This window comes from Eleutherodactylus coqui, chromosome 2 (assembly GCF_035609145.1).
Source record: "Eleutherodactylus coqui strain aEleCoq1 chromosome 2, aEleCoq1.hap1, whole genome shotgun sequence".
Lineage (NCBI taxonomy): Eukaryota > Metazoa > Chordata > Amphibia > Anura > Eleutherodactylidae > Eleutherodactylus > Eleutherodactylus coqui.
Window position 1 is genome coordinate 211826854 of NC_089838.1, and position 20965 is coordinate 211847818.

Sequence of the window (20965 nt, forward strand, 5' to 3'; positions counted from 1 at the left end):
CAGCTGCATTGTCACACGCGGTACCAATATACATGCCCACACCATACTACATGCAGCTGCATTGTCACACGCGATCTCTGTATGTTGTGAGACGCACATATATTACACAGGCATATAACCTATTATTTGCTACAGGCTCATCTACACAAACGCTACTTCACTCCCAGTGATGGTGCAAGATGAAAAGTAGCAGCATGTCCTATTTGGGGCGATTCTGATGAAGAATCCGTTATTACCCTATGGGTGCCTGAAAACAATTGCATCACACTGGCATGCCGTGCGATTAGGATGCGACTGCGAGGGGTTTATTTCTATTTTATTTTTTAAGTAGGTGTGTGAACATCGCACGTCCATCTGAAGGCAAACCAAGCAACACACACCTGAAAACTGCCTGACAAACACGTGTTAGTTACCTCCGAGTCTCTCAGACCTATATCGGATCCACTTGTGTAAATATGGCTGAATGAACATTTAGGGGCCAATATGGGACGGAGCAGGGCATCCACCACAAACCGACACTACCTGCAAATATTATATATTGTTGTGTTGGTACACGCTCTATTTAGGCCGGGCTCACACGAGGGTATGCGTAAGATGCGGTGCAGAGAACGCAGCATTGTACCACTGTGTGACCCGGTGTGTCACTGTGTAGGGCAGCGATTCTGGACTGTGTATGGCAGCGTATCTCATGCACGCTGTCATGCGCGGTTTCTTTCTTTTTTTAAAAAATTTCCTGCTCTGTTGCTTAGTGATGTATAAACCCCACATATAGGCAATGTAATGGCGCATGCACAGCGTTTATTACACACCTATAGGGAACACTAGAGCTCTACCGTGCGTAATACTCTGCAAAATAGAACGAGCTACGTTAAGGTTACGCACGTATTATACACAATGAATGGATCAATGAAAATCAATGCGCTGTCATTGGATCCATTTACCGCGTAATACGTGATTAGATTACGCTGGTGTGAGCCCGCTCTTATTAGTAGACACGTTGGTTACATTTATATGTTTCCTGCACTGTAGATAAAGTGCGATACACAACACTGACCGCCACCGAGTGCTCTGGATGTGCATGTAACGGGCACGGCACCCCTGAACCAGTAATGGTAACAATGTTAGACACATGCAGGTTATGTCGAAAGAGTTATTTACAAACACCCCAAACTGGTCCAGCCTCCCGGCACCATGAAATATCACAGGCGGACGGCCATGGAAGTGGGAAGATAAACTAAGCGAAACACTTACAATAAATAAAAAAAATAGTAACTCCACCGTCAGACCGAGAAAGGTCCCGTCTGCCGGTTATACCGCAATATCCACCATGACACCGAGAGCGAGGAACATCCTCATCATTTCCAATCATTACCACACATTGCTTTTCCCATTAGGTTCTAGAAAATTGAGCCTCCAGTGTTCACACTGTACTCCTCACAGCGGAGATGAGGGACCGGCACGGTTTGGCTAGAGACTCCGTGTACGGCTCATACACGACCGAGATGTCAGCTAGATGATTCACTGCGAAGTGGCTTCACGTTTAGTTCCACCATATCAGAGGATAGTGCGCACTAAGTGCAGCCAGAATGCTTCAGGTTGTAAATCGTTCCATTTACTGACCCGGCAGCCGATGCTTCCCCATCATCATCATCATAGAGGTAGGTGGCTGCGGCAGACTCACACTGTAACATGTAGGCTGTCAACCAGCACTAAACCAACACACATTCTGCTGCCGCTTTTGGTGCGGAGATTACTACAGACTCTCCTCCTGGCAGAGAACTGAATGAAAGTCACAGCGGATACAATACGCTGCAGATCTGAAGGCCCGCACTGGATATATCCCGCTGGGAGGATGTTACGGCCGGCTCGCTAGTTTTGTACCGGACTTAGATGCAGAATTTCAGTGCCGACTCCACAGCCAAAATTCTGTAACTAGTACCAATGTCTGAAATGAAGAGGCGTTGGTCACTTCTGAAGGGATGTCTAGAGGGCAGCGGCAGGATATTCCTGCCGGACGTATTCTGTGTGTACTAGGGACCACAAGGCCAAACAACAACTACTCTTCTGGAAACAGCAGACCTTGTCCGTTTGTACTATTGAGGGCCGCTCACACCGGCGGATGTTGTCTGTATTTCTTACTGATTACACACGGAGAGAACACGGACCTTCAAGTGAACTGCTGCATTCATTATGTAGCACAGATAACACTCTGGCCTGGTGACCCCCTAACACTAATTCAGGGACCATAAAACCTTCACATCTTTATCAGTGGGCTATTTAAGTAGTTATTTCTCTACTCATCCTTTCAAGTGCAAAATAATCCCACCATGTCTGTGCCTTGTCAAAAGTGTGTGTATGTATATATATATATATATATATATACACATACACATACACACACACACACACAAACACCTCTTCTATTTCAATATGCCTGAGGGGTTGGAAAGCTTGCTGTACCATAGTGTATTTTTTGTTAGCCACTAACAGCTCTCACATCCACAGGATTACTTGTTTTCTCCCGCCGGGTACGCTCACACCTCGCTGTATGTAGCCGGTCGTTGCTGCAGTTTTGGGGGCTTTGCGCGCCCGTCCTGTTTTTGGCCATATTCACAGCCCAAAGTCGCTTATGAAGTGTAAGAAAATGCAGCAAACACGGATCCTACACGCATGTGCACTGCGGTTTTTACATGTTACCAGGATATAGTGAAAACAAAAGTGGCATCGGCCAGGCCTCCTCGCACGTACATAAAAACTGGGCGACACGCGGGCATAAAACATACATAAGCAACAAAGCCCCGTGTGACACACGTGTATACATGCAGGGGAGTCACTCGGCTGCTTACAGACCGGACCGGCACCCGCTGTGTGACTGTACCCAGCGCCAACATGCCACCAACCCCCGGGCTCCCCCATACGGGGGCTATTATGTCTGACGCTATTGCTGCCGTATTTGTCCTATAACTACTGCGGCTGCCAGCCGTGCCAGGGCTTCCTGTTGGGCACCAACCAGCACCCTGTACCCCTCACTGATCAGCAGTGCCAGGCTGCCCTTAGTGCAGAGCCCAGACTAGTAGATGCTAATGCTGCTGGCACACACTGATGCCCTCCATGCTGGCAGGGACTGCAGTGTGTGCCAGCCTCCTATACATGGCAGTCTGGGCACCATGGCAACTCCTGCACAATAATCCCATGGAGGGAGGCACAAGCAGCCGCCCGCCGGGACTACACGGACGGGAGGCCGGCAGCCGCACACACATCCCGCATACAGCACGGACTCCTGCCCCAAGGATCGCACTCACCCCGCTCCGGCCTCAAGTGTCCTCCATCTTGTCCTAGCCCGCACACTGCCCCGGGGACGGGTCACACAGGGCCCCGGCTCCCCCCCATCCCGTGTCCCTCCCCCCGCACCGTATCCGGGCAGCCTCTACTCCAGCTCCAGGCTTCACCGTCCGCACAGGCCGCAAGCAGATTCGGACCGAGAGGAGGACTGCGCTTCCGGCGCGGCCGGAGACACGCCCACTGATCCGACCTGAGTGCCCGCCCCTTCCCGCGATACCTTACCCGGCCCGCCCAGGGGAGGGCGCTAACAGTAGACGTCATCTGCAAGGATGGGAGCCTAGTAGTGCGCGCTGCACGGCTGCTAGGAGTGTGCAGCCTCTCCGGCATGGCAGACTGGAAGGTGTGATGTGTGAGGATGTCCCCGCCGGGTAATGGTGTGCGGGCACAACCGGCCTCGTGTCGCTGTGTCAGCGGCTCCCATGCATTGCAGGGCGCTGTCACAGACTACGGTAACCATGGCAGCAGATTTCCCAAACTGAGATAGGAATAGCCCTTTAAGGTGCCACCTATTTCTAGCCTGTGAGGCTTCCAGGACATAAATGAACAGCATTGAGCGGCTTGTCCCTGTAATGGCCAGGATCAGATGAAACTCTGATCCCAGTCCTTTAACTCCCTGGATGCCGTGGTCAGTAGTGACCGCAGCATCTGGGTGGTGAGACAGTTAGTTATTTTTTCTTCTGTCCCCATAAGCTCACTGCAAATCCAATCACAGGATGCCAGTGGGTAGCCATGGCAGCCGGAGGCCTAGGAGAGACCTCCATGTGCCACAGCCGTAGGACTGATAGGTGGTGCTTCAGAGCCGCCTCATGGATTGATATTTTTTAAACTTTTTCACCTTGTTAGGCCAGGCTCCCACGAGCGTGCGGTAAAACGCTGCATGTATAAATAACCGCTGTGTGGGCTGGCATACCGCCACACCATTATCACATAATTATCAATCCTAACATTGTATAAGGGCTAAATAATACCCCAGACTGTGAGCACATAATATCACCAAAATGATGAAAGAAAAAACTGTAGAAAGATAATTACTACTCCCATATAGCCGTATATACCAGCTCTGAAGATTGCATGAGTGATTACAGGTGACGTTGTCACTGATTGGAGCTTTCACTTTCCCTTTTCTTCTCCATCCAGCCCTCATGTCATGATGTCTTCTCTCAATTGCAGCTTGTGTGCAAAACTTGACACACAGACCTCTTTGATTCCTCAATTTTTCAGCCACCTGGCTTTATTTTACAAACCTCTACATAGTGCCACACTCCATAATAATGCGCATCACTGCCTAAATACAATACTAAGGCCTTCATTACCTCCATTTAGAACTAATGCCCTCATGGTCTCCAACTAGCAAAACTGCTGCTTGTGGCCTCCAATTAGTAATAATACCCCTTATGGCCTAAATTAAATACCAATGCTCCTTGTGCCCTCCACTTTACAATAATGCTCATTACACATTAAAATAGAAAACAGCTATTCTCACCTGTAGCACTTTTGGCATATTATATCTGTGCTGCTCTGCTCACCCGCTGGTAGAGTGTGGTCGGGAGGAGAGCGCAGCATGGATTGAAGAGGCCAGGAGCCGGAGGAGTGGCTACAGGTAAGTATAGCTGGTTTTATGTTGGTGTACTTCCCCGGTTTAACTTAAAAAATAAAATAAAAAAAGGTGGCCCCAAGACCTGACCGGCGACAAGGATTTTCCGCAATGAGTTAAATGGCCAGTCTGCGCCTGCTTATGTAGGATTGTTAGACGGTTCAGTTTGCTCCATTAGTAGCTGTTTTAACACTTTCCCACTATAACCCTTTTTTTTTTTCACTTTCATTTTTCTTCCCCCTTTCAAAAAATCATAACTTTTTTATTTTTCAGTGGTACTGTTTAATAAGGCATATAACATATTGGAAAACTTGAAATGATTTCTAAGACAAAATTAATGCACGCAGCTGTTTGTTTTTTGCTGTTTTTGGGGGGGGGGGGGGTTAAGGCATTTATATTTGTTTGTTTTTTTTGTCCTGCAGTTATGCATAAGGAATTAAAACTTCTTTTCTGTTACCATCTTTGGACTCCTATGTTTTTTTTTCTCTAATAATGCATATATGACTCTTTGGGCTAATTCTGACGACCGGATATCGACTGTGTTTTCACGCCCGACCGATATACAGCATCCCTCTCTGCAGGGGGAGGAGGCTGGAAGAGTAGGGAGCAGTGCTCTGAGCTCCCGCCCCCTCTCTGCCTCCTCTCCACCCCTCTGCACTATTTGCAATGGGAGGGGTGGGATGGGGGCGGAGTTAAGTGAATACCCGACCGATATACGGTCGTCTGAATAAGCCCTTTGATTGCTTTTTATTCAGGTTTTTTCAGAGACGGAATGACCAAAAAAGTTGAATTCTGGCATTGCTTGTTTTTTTCCTGACAGTATTCACTATTTGGAATTATAATGCAATATGTCCCTCCCACTTCCATTGCTGGCTATAGACAAGGGGCGGGAGCTTAAGTCTACCCCAGTCCCGCCCCCTCCCACTGCAAACTGCTCGGAGGGGAGGAGAGAGGCAGGGAGCCGGGGAGAGGGTACTGCTCAGATGGAAGCATGTATCAGCCGCCCATGAAAATGCCGGCCGATATACGCTCGTGTAAATAAGCTCTAAGGCACATCTTAATAGCCAATTATTCATGGCAGCCCTGGGGTTGTTCAGAAGGTCCCACGGTGCCATGACACCTGGACTGCAACCCACACTGTACACTTGACACCTAGTATGCACTGTACTTGTACAGTGGATGCTGGGAAGGGGTTAAACATGGGAGAGACTACAATTAGTTTTCTTCAATGGAATTGCTATTTGATGTCCAAATCCACCTGATCAGGAGTGTAGCTATAGTCTGTCAAGGGCTGGAGTAGCACTGTGGGACAAAGATCTTGTGTATTTATTGGAGAAGGTGTGCCAGTTCTTAAATTCAAAATGCCATCACTTTTTGATTAGAAGGGGTCTCGCAGCCAAGAACCTACCCACTTCTCTTAAAAATGACGTTTTTTGCAAAATGACATTCTTGACCGCTCTCTGGGACTAGAACCACTCCCCATTTTAATATCCCCATGCAGGCTCAGCCAGGCACTTGTGGAAGCAACTTCTCTCCCCAACAACAAAATGATATCTGGCATTGGAGAGAGTCAAGAGGCCCCCATACAAATTAGCTGATTGTTCAGACCCACTGAGATTGGTGGGATTAGCTAATGTATATCTAACATGTATGTAAACACCTAGGGGGATCGTTGTGGATTTTCCGCTGCAAGAAGTTTGCAACAAACTGTGGATTTTGCTGCAGATTTTGGTGCCCGTCTATACCAAGACCTGCCATGACACCAAGGCTGGCTTCACATTGGTGTAAGCGCATTTGCACGATGGGTGTTTAATCAGTGCTGTTTTGATGCACAATAAGCACAAAAATATAACATGCAGTGTATTTTTTTTTTCTTGTGTGAACAAAATTTGTGTACAAAATACACTAATGTGAATGAAACCATTGAAATCAATGGGTTCTATTCCCTGCACATTGCATGTGCAAATACATGTGTGTGAATTAGGCCCCCTGTCCGCGTCAGTTTATTCGCGGGCGAATCCCGCCGACCGACGCTTCCCAGAGCATTGCTATGGAAAGCGCCGGCACCTGTCCATGAGCGGAGAATCATTGCGATTCTCCGCTCGCAGCGGGCAATTCGCAGTATGCTGTGAATTGCCCTGATTCTCCACGGTCAGCTTATCTATTAGATAGGGCTGACCGGGGGAGATCCGCCACGGGCTACCGCATCGCCTGTGGACAGCCGGCCTAAGTCTTTAGGCTCCATTTAGGTGCTAATATTCAGGTCTGTATTCTGCATTAGTAAGTGAAAACCAGGAGTGAGTCCAAGATAGGGAACAGGTGCCAATCTTAACATTATACTTTATCTCTAGAGGTGCCACTCCAGCCTTTTTTTTTTTTTTTACAACTACTGACTAGAACACTTGTGTGAATGGGGCCTAAGGCTTTCTAAATATCTGCATGGAGATTTTTGCTTAAACCAGAAACCACACCGCAGTGCCAGGTTTGTTATGGTTCTCATGGAAAGAATATTGCTGCATGGAGTGATGTTCTTGTCTAATCTACAACAGATTTGTCGTGTGTAGTGCCAATCTATTCGCAGATCACAGTAAAGACCTACTTGCATGTCTTAATTCGTAGGACTCTCCTCCCAAATTCCAGGTGTTCTAGCCACACTCATTGCAAACAAGTACACAGAATAAAGCACAATCATGTAATCTCCAAAGGCAATCATTGGTAGTATCTGTTCTAATGAAGAGCTCATTGACTTTAAACATGACACTATTATAGGGTCCCACAAGTCACTTCATAAAATCCCTGATGGGCTACATCTGCCTTGGTTCCTTTAACATGAACAGATTAGTTCAATTATTATTTTATTGACATTTTCAAATAATAACCAACAGCTTTACAATAATGTATATCAAACTGAGGGGATTTTGCATTAAAAGTATAGATGTTGCTCATTACTGGTGATCTATTGGAATTCTGATTTACCCCACCATGCCACTCACAATATCCAAAATCAAAATTAAACAAAATAATAGGAATAGAAAAAAAAACACAACAATATTCAGTAACATGAGAACAGAACAAACCTGGGGGGTGGAAGGCTAGGAAAGAGTGGCAAGGGAGAGGGTAGGGGTGGGGATGGGGGTTACGACCTTGCTCAAGTGATGTGATGAGCTCACTAATAGTCCAGTCGACCCGTTTCAAGCCAAACTTTGAAAGCGTCTGAAGCCCTCATGGCTATCCAGGGGCTCCAAAGCTCGTAGGAGCCGATTCGTTCCTGTTCGTCCCCAGTACTCTCCTCCTCATATCTCATGAGCAGATTCAATTTCTCTGTCCATATGATCATTGATGGGGAGGAGGTGAATCTCCATAAGCCCGGGATCGACATCCTCACTGCTAATATGGTCAAACGTAATAGGTCACCCTAACTTTGGCAATTGACCCTGGGAGCATTAAGAGAAGGGCCATCTCAACTGTTATGGATACTGTTGACCTGGTCATAGCGTTATACAACACTTCCACACTGCTCCACAAACTATTGACGGCTGGACATTCCCACCAGATATGTAACATTGATCCCGGGCCATTCTGGCATCTCCAACACTCCGGGGAAACCTGGACATCCATCTGGTGTAATCTCATCGGTGTCCTATACCAGCGAGAGCAGGTAAATGAAGTACAAAAAATACCAGCGCCCCAGTGTTTGAAAAAGTATCAGACAGATAGTGTGTGTATGTATATATATATATATATATATATATATGTGTGTGTGTGTGTGTATATATATATACATATATATATAAAACGCGTTTCGGCCAAGCAGTTGGCCTTTCTCAAGCATAAACATGTTTATGCTTGAGAAAGGCCAACTGCTCGGCCGAAACGCGTCGCACAATAAAGAATTCCTTATCCAACATTTGGATTCTGCCTGTTTTCCGGGATCCAGGGGTGCTTTTCAATAAGCACCCCGGAGAAGTAAGTGATACATGCTGTATAATAGGGTGTGATATTATCCCTATATATATATATATATATACACACACACACTATCTGTCTGATACTTTTTCAAACACTGGAGCGCTGGTATTTTTTGTACTTCATTTACCTGCTTTGTCTATCCCGTGGTGTTCTTTTTTCCACTTCCGGGACTTACCATGACGCTCTCCACGAGATGTCTTTAACGACCAGTGCAAGAAAATCCAACCCACGTCTTGTGACTTGCTACGTGACCTTGGACCTTGACATACTGGAGCCTGTTCTACAGGCCCGGCGTCACGGATGAGTCCTTGTTTTCATAGTGCCCTATACATATTTTTCGACAGCTCATTATCTATTCCATTGTCTGGAGCGCTACCCATTATTACTTTTCTTATACCAGCGAGAGAGTATTTTAAAGTTTTGTTCCTGAATTCTCCCGAATTTGGTACTTTTATGACAGAGAAGGAAGGCCCTCTGCCAGTCTGTTCTGGAGTACTGTTTCCCCAACTCTCGTTCCCACTGGCCCGAGTAACTAGGGAGAGAGTCCTCTGTCGCTCCGTCGAGCAACATTTTATAAATTACTGAGATCCCATGTTTGATAGGGAACGACATCATACAGAGATGTTCGAATGGCGTCAACTGTCGTCCTCCGTTCCGGCCTGGTATCAGGGACTCCACATACCCCCTCACCTGCAGATAATTTAACCAAGCTCCCGGAGGAGGTCTAGAATCTCTGTAAAACTCCCCCAAAGGCTTCATTCCTTCCTGTGACATCACGTCTTGGACTCGCGGGATCATGGGACCAGGTAGTCCAATGTAGCCATGAATTCCGGGTTAGCAACCAATGGTGTAAGGGGGCCCGGAAGGGACGTCAAGCCTGACCTCGGTGCGAATGTCCCCCATATCCTGAGAACATTCAACAAGAATGGTGAGAGTGACCTAAGGTCACTCAGCCGCCGACGTGGGATCCATGGGGCCCCCTGAGTCATTCTGTAGTCCGGTGAGTGCTCTATTTCGACCCATGACTTCGATGCTCTTCCTTGCATCAAAGTAAGGACGTAATTTGCAAGACACGCTTTGTAATAGAGTGAAAAGTCTGGAAGCCCTAAGACCCCCTTTCCTTTGTCCGTGTGAGCAATCTGAAGCTTAGCCTAGGCCTATTTCCTAACCAAACAAAGTTAATTATCAGGGAACGTATATTGAGAAGAAATTGTCTGTTGAGGTGAACCGGGAGGGTTTGGCATAAATATAGGAACTTCGGCAGGGAGTCCATCTTCACGGCGTTAACCCGACCCATCCAGGATATGTATAGGGGACTCCATTTGTTCAGATTTAACATGAACAGATTATTGGGCCTGAGCGTTGCTCTGAACACTCATTTGTCCGCTAATCGGGCTCTGTAAAGGTACCAGCGAACAGCTGACAAACAAGCAAATGCACGTTCATTGGCTGATTGGTTCGTTAATACAAGTATGAAAATGCTCGCTGCTCAGCTGCACATCTTCCTGTGTAAACGGGGAGATGTGCAGCCAATCAATGACAGCTGTAAGACGACAAACGATTGAGCAGATAATGTGCCTGTATAAATGGAGGTAATATGTGCTGCCCAATATGCCTACTGTCGGTCAGTAGTTGTTAGCTTGGACAGATTGTCAGAGTAAAAATACCAAAGGTCCTATTACTGTGACATAGATGCGTCTAGGAGTAAGCGTAGCATAGCCGTTTAGCGATAGACCACTCAGACGTCCTTTCTAGGGATCTTACTTCCTTTGAATCCTTGTATATATCCTCTTCCTACCCCTCTCATCTAGTATCTCTTCTTTATGGACTTCTCCTGGGTCCGGAGGAATCTATCTCTTTTCTGCCATATGTAAAAACATGGGATAGGGAATTGCGGCGATTGTTTTCCATTGAAGACTGGTCAAGAGCCTTTGCTTTCGTGCATAAGTCTTCCTTATTCTGCAACATTCAGGAAAAATCTTCAAAATACTCTTTTTTTTGGCACCATACTCTTTTGGCTCTCCACTCCATTTGTACGGAGTGTGTCCAGGAAGAAGGCCGTATGGCCCATGTTTGGTGGCCGCGTTCCAAAATATAACCCTTTTTACTGCCCATTAATAGGTTATACAAGTTGTGCCGTTCCTCTTCCTGTTGGACACTAGAAGTAGCTGTGTTGTCCATGATTCCGGGAAAGATCTTACACCTGAAAAAAAAGGTTTGCTACGTATTTTTCCCCCGGTGCTGGAAGTCACCCAGTCCCTATTCAGGCAGAGAGTAGCTGAAAACATTTGAGGAACTGCCTGATATGGAGTAGCTTATAGTGGAAAATTCTGCCACTAATGATAGGTGTTACAATGTTTGGCTTACGTATAAGGAGTCAGTTTCCTTTGTAGATTGGTTACACTCCTGTGTCTAGCATTATTTCTGTTTCCCCTTTCCCCCCCTTTTTTTCTTCTCTTTTCTCCCTTCCACTCCCCTATATTTCTCTTTTCATCTTCCTTTCCTCCTGGGTCTGTTTGTCTGTTAGGTGTATTGGTTTATCCATTGCTGCTCCACGAAATGGCCGCATATATGTTCTATTTTTCACGCTGCCGAGGTATTTACCCGCCATATATTCGCCTGTGTGAACGGCTGCATTGGAAACCAAAGCTTCACATGAGTACCGTACATGCACCTGAGTGTGAAAACGGGCCGTATATGCGCTCGTGGGAATAAAGCCTAAGGCTGTATCGCCAGTGACTACTTTGTGCTTTTTTTTCCTGCACAACAATAATCCTGCCAATCACTCTGCTGTGTAGGGAATTGCAGCACAGTCCTATTACCTTGATTGGAGCTGTATTGCAGTTTCCTACACAGATGATGGACAGGAGCGCTTCTGTACTTTTTGTTCTTGGGCTAAGCAGGGGTCCTAGATGGGTCCCTTGCAATAAAAAGATATTGCTCAAAGTAGACAACTTCTTGATGTTGGTTTTACAAAATCTTTTTTGCAAAAGCTTTACTTAATTGCATTTTTGACAGTGATGTGGGGTGTTCACTGAAGGTTAGTAGTAAACTGTGAAAATCCCTACAAATACTGTGTCTTTTGTAGTGTTTTTTTTCCATATTTGCTTAGGGTAAATGTCTTGTTGGAAGGTAAACCTTTGCACTTTTAATCAGGTTTTCATTAATATTTGTTCTGCTCATCTTTCCATCAACCCTGACCGGTCTTCCTATCCCAGCTGCTGAAAAACACCCCCACAGCATGATGCTGCCACCACCAAGCTTCACTGTAGGGATGGTATTAAGCAGGTGCTTGGTTTCCTCTAAATATAACGCTTAGCATTGAATCCAAAAAAAATAAATCTTGGTTTCATTAGACCAGAGAATCACATTTCTCACAGTCTGAAAGGCCCTTTTGTAAACCTCTGGGTGGATTTTCTTGTGTCTTTTACTTGATTGAGTCTTCTTTTTGGCTACTCTGCTTTAAAACCCAGATTGTTGGACTGCTGCCCTGATGGTTGACTTTCTACAAGTTTTTCCCATCTGCACACAGGATCTTTGGCGCTCAGCCAAAGTGACCATTGGGTCTGGGTCACTTCTCTTACCAAGGCCCTTTTCCTAGAGTTGGCAGACCCACCAAACTTAGTAATCGGGGGAGGAGTCTCAGTTGTTGCATACTTCTTGAACTTAAGAATTATGGAGGCCACTGTGCTCTTGGGTACTCTTAGTGCATCAGAATTTTTTTCGTAGTCTTCTCCAAATTTGTGCCTTCACACAATCCTGTCTCTGAGGTCGCCAGACAGTTCTTTCCTGCTCATGGCTTGGCTTTGGCTCTGACCTGCATTGTGAGCAGTGACACCTTATATAAACAGGGGTGTGTATTTTAAAATAGTGCCCAATCATCTGAATTCACCACAGGTGGACTTTGGTCAAGGTGTAGAAGCATCTCAAAGACGATCAAGAGAAATGGGAAGTCCCCAGAGCTGAATTTCAACCTTCATATCAAAGGGTCTGAATACTTAGGTCAATGCAAAATGTTTGTCGTTTTTTAAAAATTTGCAAAGATTTATAAAATTCTGTTTTCAATTTGTCATTATGGAGTATTGAGTGTAGAATGATGGGGAAAAACTGGATTTTTTTACATTTACAGAAGGCCATACCATAATAAAATGCAAAACAAGGGATAGGGTCTGAAGACTTTCTGGACGCACTGTAAATGAATGATGACAGACTTCCTCCCTCCTAAATAACTCCTTCCAGTAGAAAACATCATTGCCACGTACAAAGATATGTAAATGAAAAACTATGAATAAAGAAAATTAATGAATAAATAAACATAAGATCTGTTCTTATATTAAGGGCTCATTTACACGACCGTGATTTCGGTACGTATTATGTACTTCAAGCACAGCTTTGTGACGCGGTGAATGGAGTCAATGAAAGTACATGGACTTTCATTGATCCATTCACGTTAGCGTATAGACACTGAGTGTAGATACACATGAGAAAAAGATCGCACCATGCTCCACTTCTCGGCATACCATGCTGTGTGAGCCCTATTCTTTTCTATGGGCAGCATATGCAACGCTTTCCATATGCAATACATTGTGTATAGGCGACGATAAATATGCAACCCCGCATAGCGGGGAATAAAAACAGACAGCCACACTGCCACACAAGTGTGAGATATGCGGTCATGCACAGTGCACCTGCTGCCATACGCAGCAGTACACCGCTCTCTGCCAGCTTATCGGCCTTCACATAGACCAGTAAAACAGTGAGTGACCCACGCAGCGTTTTACGCACACGGTCTTGTGAACGAGCCTTAAAACCCAAAGGAAAATGTGAAAAGTTGTAGAATCCAAAATGCCTCACGGGAAGTCAATTTCTTAAGCCAATTACCCCCTCTAGGTGGACATGTAAGAGCTCATGTCCACGACCGCATTTTCACCGCATATTACACAATAAGCAGTGAATAAATGAAGACAACGAAAATCAATGTACTTTCACAGATCCATGTACATGTGCATGTAGACACTGTGTGTCGATACGCACGACAACTAGATTGCAGCATGCTTTATTTTTCTGCATATCACGCAACATGGGCCCTATACATTTGTATAGGCTGCGTATGATATGCTGTCCATACGCAATTCAGAGTGGGGAATTAAAAAAAATTAAAAAAAACATTTAACTTAATTAGGTGATTCTAATTCCAGTCTACTTTAATATTCTGTTTCCATTTCAAATTATTTTTAAGACATGCGGATTGAATCTGTAGCTGATTCTATTACTGGGCAACCACTGGCATATGGTACATCGCCAGCTTTGTGCAGCTCAGGGCATGAACACAGACAACTACAAGATGGGGTTTATTGATCACACGAAGGATAACAAAAGATAACAGAGTGCTAAATATGCAAAAAAAACTCTGTTAGTCTGCCCTGGTTTTAATGAATATCTCATACACAAATTCCCTGTACTTCTCATTATATCACTACTGTGATGTTTGATACTTATGTGTCAATTTACTTGTTTTATTTTTCTGCATCACACAGGCACCATGATAAAGTATTAACATGCATTTTGACTGCTGTAGCAGATTATCACAGCAGACAGATATTACACACTGGCAGTTTTATGGAATTTTTTGCATCATTTTTCCCTTTTCGGGGTTTGCCATAGAAATACTTTTAGGGTAATTTTCTTCAAACTATTTATTTTCAAAAACTACAATTACTGCAAAAACATGTAACTTCATGGGGAATTTGTGTAAATAAACCCTAAATTGTAAGTGCAGAACATTCATTGGCATGTATAAGCCTGAAGGCCCATTTAGACGCAAAGATTATCGCTCAAAATTCATTAAATGTGTGGAAAGTGAGCGATAATCGTTAAGTGTAAATGCGCGCCCATCATGCACTTTTAGTTATTTGTTGATTGTCGTCTTTCAGTCCGCTTAAAATCCATCGTTTGGTAGTTCGCTTATCGTTTGGTTTAAATGAAATTCGTTCAGTTGTTTAGCGATTTGACGGGAGTGGTTCATCGTTTGGTGGGGCGTACATTTTACACAAAGTATCGTTCAATTATCGTTAAATGTAAACGCCACATGACGAGAAAAGAATAACTGAAATTCTCGTCCGACTCATCCATTTTCCAATGACAAAAGTTAAGTTTAAACGGTCGTCTTTAAAAGTTAAACCTTTGCTCACTTTTGATTGCTTAAACGAAATTTGAGCGAATAATCGTTGCTTTTAAATGGGCCTTAATTAAGGCTGTATCCACACAGGCTACAAAATCTAGCTACAAAATCACCGCCACCATGTGAGACCAAGGCTTCCAATGGGTTCTTTCACGAATGATGCTTTGTAGCGAAATTTTGGAGCCCATGTGGATGCAGCCTTAGGCCACTTTCCCTCCTAGAAGCAACATTTCTAGTGGTGGATTCCTCTGCAGTAAAGTATGTAATGGAACATGTCATATAAATCTGTGAGAAGAGCGACCTCTGTATGTCTTTGTATGAAATTGGATGAGGTCATAAATATATATGAATGGATAGATGGGTCCATAGATTTCCATGAGTGTCCTAAAAAATTAAGCACCTAGAAGGAGTTATTGTTTTGCTGAAATCATCAGACAGATATGCAAATGAATAGAGTTGTGGTGTGATTCGATGAACGATCTTGCCACCTGAGGCCTTAAAAGTGTTTCCACCCTTGGCCTATATAAAGGCTCTCAGAGACTACGCGTGTGGTGTGTATTGGACCTCTTTTTCCGCTTGTGTAGAGCTTGTTGACTACTAGAGATGTCTCTATGATGCAATCAAAGAGATTTCATCCAGTTAAACGAGATTGAGAGGGGCGCATTATTGGAATGCGAGACGCTGGATGGTTGTATAGACAAATTGCCTACCACCTGGGCCGTTCTGGCCAGACTGTTGGAAGGTGTTGGGACCAGTGGATACATGAGGAACACATATAAGGAAACCGGCCTCAGGGCGCCATCGACAGAGAGATCATCTGACCGACAAGCATGAGCAGCTTCCACTGTTTCGTTGTCTGCCCTCCAGAGACAGGTGGCACCATTGTTACACCCCTGTGTCTGTTGAAACCATTTCAGGTGCTTGGTTGAAGGACATTTGGTCTCAAGGCACCCATTACATGTACTGACTTTGACACCCACCCATCATTGCCTCCATTTGCAGTGGTGTCGTGGCTTCTATGGAGTGGAAGGCTTGCCTACAGCGATAAATCCAGATTGTCGATGGTCGTGTTTGTGTATGGAGACCTAGGGGTGAGCACCTCAATCCTACCTATGCTGTGGAGCAGCACACTGCCCCCACCGCTGCTGTGTTGGTCTTGGTGGGCATCACCCCTAGTAGTGGTGCGAGGAACAATGACAACTCGGCTACATGTTCAGGACATCCTACAGACACATGTGTTGGCTCTTATGGCAGGGTTTACAAGAGGCATTTTGCAGCAGTATAAATCTTGGCTGCAAACGTCAAGGATGTCATACGAATACCTCGACAACATTGTCACACTTCTGTGGCCTGCCGGGTCACCAGATTTATCGCCAATAGAACCATCTGGGACACCAACTTCGACAATCTATAAGCAAGAACCTCACGATTCTTGCTAGTTGTTCAGTTGTTCCCCCCCGTTTAAACTGAATGATAATTGTTCAGTTTCATTCATTGGAACAATTTTCCGAAATATAATCATTCCGTTTAAACGGGGCATAAGTTTGTAGAAGGGTAAATGTATTCCATTTTTTTCTGTGGATTACAAATCGTTGCCTGCTAATATCGTAATAAGAGACATCAAACTGTATCTTACAAATAGATGTACAAAACTAGCAAAAAAGCAGGTACAGTATCTGCTGCTGATCACTGTACCAAGCATTGATGTGTGCTCCACTAAACATGTTGTCACAGGCAAGTCCCTCTAAGAGGTTTAGTTGTGTCTGCGTCTGTGAGCAGATGTCTCTGGCATATGGTGTCACAGACTGCCAAGACGTGAAGGACGGTCTCAGATAGTCTGCTAGCAATGGCTATTTGTTCCTCAGCTCTATAAAATCTGCCTCTATTGTACTAGTACATTGACATGCTCTGCCTCATGCTGCTGACTAAACTTCCACCTTGTTGATGGATAACTCTATAAGTGACTCCTGATTGAAGTCACAATGTCATATACCAGTTCTAGTAAAAATACAGCAAACAATTCTAATGTAAAACGCTTCTTGCAGTCAAATTGCCTCACTTTACTCAGTGCAGCAAAATGAACCGCGAGACATGAGAGAGGTTACATGCTTGCAAATCCACTTTTGGAAACACAAATAGTACTGCCGCACCAGAAAAAGCATATTTTGCAGTTTTGGATTTGTTCATACATAAATGTTATTAGAAATTACTTTAATTTATTGTGAGATAGCTCCTGAGTATCCTAGAATATTGCTTGAAATATAAGCTGCCATATTTGCCATTCCTTGATAGTTATTGCTTCACTATCTAACGTAACCTTTTCTAATGACTATTATTTGTAGGTGTTGAGCTCAGTGCCTATCCTCATAAACAAAAGGTAAGTCGTATTGGTCACAACTCACTAAGTTATGGTGCTATTTGAGGAGGTAAAAGGGATCCGGGAATATCATTTTTATAATCTCCCACTTCCACTGTGAAGTTCATTAGTGGTCTGAAAATCTGACTCTTTTTAGACTGCCATGCACATGCACCCCTATGGACTTCTATGGGAGAGCACGCACATAGTGGTCTAAAAAAAAGTCTAATTTTCAGATTGCCCTTCACAGTTATAGACTAAAATAATAATTTTTATTAAGATCCTTTTTTAAAAAGACATATATGGGCTATACGGACTCACATAACATAAACACAAAGGGATGTCACACTATCCCTTCCACACAACAACTAATATTTTTGGTCGGAAGGTCCTGATGATAGTAAATAACAAGGACACTTCGTGGTGTGATCAAGATTGACCAATTATGATGAAACCTACGAAAGGTAGTAATAAACTCATAAGATTGTCCCCGGATAATTCATTATAGTCTGGGAGATATATATGAGTTTATTGGTTCCGCTCAATTTCGGGCTCAATTCGGGCTCAACGCGTTTCCCCACAGTTTTTGTGGTTCATCAGGAGCAGAGCCTATATCGGGCTAACTACTTATGTTGTTATACACAGTTTTGTGTTGCGTGATAGATAGACTTTATGCGATTAACAACCTCTGATACTCAATAGATTTCCATACAATGTGGGATCCCTTCGACACTGTATGTTATCTATCAGATAGACCACCATCAGAGCCACAGACGCTGCATCTCCTTATTATTTGCTTTATCATTTGATTTACTTTTTTATCTCTTTCAACCCTGATATATACTTGGATCTAATAGATAGACATTAGAATTTATGGTGCACTTTGCACTTTGAGCAAAAAAACAATCTGACTACTTTGAAATTGGCTAAAAGACAGCTTTATCAAATTGGCTGATCTCTATCTATGCTGCTGCTGATCTTGCATGCAACATAGCTGCTAGCCTTTTGAGCCACATAAATGGTGCACTATGCACCTTTAGAAAGAAAAACAACTTAATTACATCTGAATTGGCCAAAGACAGCTTTATTAAATAGGCTGATCTTTATCTATGTTGCTATTTGTTTCACATGTAACATAGTGGATTATGGTAGTTTGACATCTATTACAGACGTCTCCTCTTTAGGAAACAAATCCGCCTATATAGGCGTCTGTAGTGCTCTCAGTGACTGAAAATAATAAGTCACAATCCGAATTAATTTTTGGATCAACTATAAGCAATATACATAATTGCTACATGCAGCACCTTCTGCCATTTGATAGGTGACTGTTATCATCGTTTTAGCAATTGGTGTTAGTGCTTATAGTCTTTAAGTGTACCATACTAAGAAGGACTAATGCAAGTGTAACTTCTATAGAGGAGGAAAACGTTTTCTTCTCTCCTCCATCTCTAGTGGTCTATCTGATAGATAACATACAGTGTCGAAGGGATCCCACATTGTATGGAAATCTATTGAGTATCAGAGGTTGTTAATCGCATAAAGTCTATCTATCACGCAACACAAAACTGTGTATAACAACATAAGTAGTTAGCCCGATATAGGCTCTGCTCCTGATGAACCACAAAAACTGTGGGGAAACGCGTTGAGCCCGAATTGAGCCCGAAATTGAGCGGAACCAATAAACTCATATATATCTCCCAGACTATAATGAATTATCCGGGGACAATCTTATGAGTTTATTACTACCTTTCGTAGGTTTCATCATAATTGGTCAATCTTGATCACACCACGAAGTGTCCTTGTTATTTACTATCATCAGGACCTTCCGACCAAAAATATTAGTTGTTGTGTGGAAGGGATAGTGTGACATCCCTTTGTGTTTATGTTATGTGAGTCCGTATAGCCCATATATGTCTTTTTAAAAAAGGATCTTAATAAAAATTATTATTTTAGTCTATAACTGTGAAGGGCATAACTGAAATTTCTATAGACTTACCTGCTTCTGTGAAATAATTTTCAGATTGGGTGCAAACTTCCCTGGTAGACAATATTCATGGCTACTGCTCCATCTTCTTCTCCCCCTCTTTAGGATGCTATCTCTAGACCTATTTCAGCTGCAAATATACAACCCCTGCGCTCTGTTCCAACTAGAGATGTTATGGCAGTCTTTGCACAACATATAATATATGAATTCAAACAAAAATGTGCTAAACTAAAATCTGATGTAACGACCTTAACCAAAAAAAGCGGGTTCTTAGAGGGGTTGTCGCGCGGCAGCAAGTGGGGTTATACACTTCTGTATGGCCATATTAATGCACTTTGTAATGTACATCGTGCATTAAATATGAGTCATACAGAAGTTATTCACTTACCTGCTCCGTTGCTAGCGTCCTCGTCGCCATGGATCCGTCTAATTCTGATGTCTTCTTGCTTTTTTAGACGCGCTTGCGCTGTACGGTCTTCTTCCTGGTTACGAGGGCCGCTCGTGCCGGAGAGCTGGTCCTCATAGCTCCGCCCCGTCACATGTGCCGATTCCAGCCAATCAGGAGGCTGGAATCGGCAATGGACCACACAGAGCCCACGGTGCACCATGGGAGAAGACCCGCGGTGCATCGTGGGTGAAGATCCCGGCGGCCATCTTGTTGAAGGAAGAAGAAGGAAGAAGGAAGACGTCGCAGAGCGGGGATTCGGGTAAGTAATAACTTTTTTTTTTTTAACACATCCTTTGGGGTTGTCCTGCGCCGAACGGGGGGGCCTATGGAAAAAAAAACAAAAAACGTTTCGGCGCGAGACAACCCCTTTAAATAAAAAATAGGCAGCTACCATTTCCCTCAGAAAGACAGTAGAACTCCATGCAGTTCTAATCATAGCTCTCCAATCTTATCTGGATCACCTAAAAAAAAACATAGTAGAGGGAACAATCTATGCATCTGAGGACTGCCGGAGTCCGTAGCTACCCCAGCACTTGTATCTGCTTTAATTAGAATTTTCAAATTGATTTTGGGAACTCCATCCTTGAACGTAATAGCAATGGAAAGAGCCCATAGAGCCCTCTGCTCTCCAGGCCCTGAACCTAATAGACCACACAATGTCATTTGCAGGGTTTATTTTTATACTGTTAAGGAACAGATCCTCTCCAAAGTCAGAAATAACCCAGCAGTAATGTTTGAAAGTCGTTAGCTGCAGATTATGGTTGATCTCTCCAGGAAGATATTATCTATAAGAGAAGACTTAAAGGGGTTGTCCCGCGATAGCAAGTGGGGTTATACACTTCTGTATGGCCATATTAATGCACTTTGTAATGTACATCGTGCATTAATTATGAGCCATACAGAAGTTATTCACTTACCTGCTCCGTTGCTAGGGTCCCCGTCGCCATGGTGCCGTCTAATTTCAGCGTCTAATCGCCCGATTAGACGCGCTTGCGCAGTCCGGTCTTCTCCCTGGTGAATGGGGCCGCTCGTGCCGGAGAGCTGGTCCTCGTAGCTCCGCCCCGTCACGTGTGCCGATTCCAGCCAATCAG

The 20965-nt window shown here is 44.1% G+C and overlaps 1 protein-coding gene across 4 annotated transcripts in view; it reads right to left on the reverse strand.

Moving 5' to 3' along the window:
- ZNF609 (zinc finger protein 609) overlaps positions 1–3508 on the reverse strand; it is a 74402-nt gene extending 70894 nt beyond the window's left edge. For 2 of the 4 annotated variants that reach the window (XM_066592424.1, XM_066592421.1), the window contains exon 1: positions 3303–3508. The gene's annotated coding sequence lies outside the window, so the exon portion shown is untranslated. The remainder of the gene's footprint in view (positions 1–3302) is intronic. The other 2 variants (XM_066592422.1, XM_066592423.1) reach the window with 2 other exon arrangements.
- Between the last annotated feature and the right edge of the window lie 17457 nt (positions 3509–20965).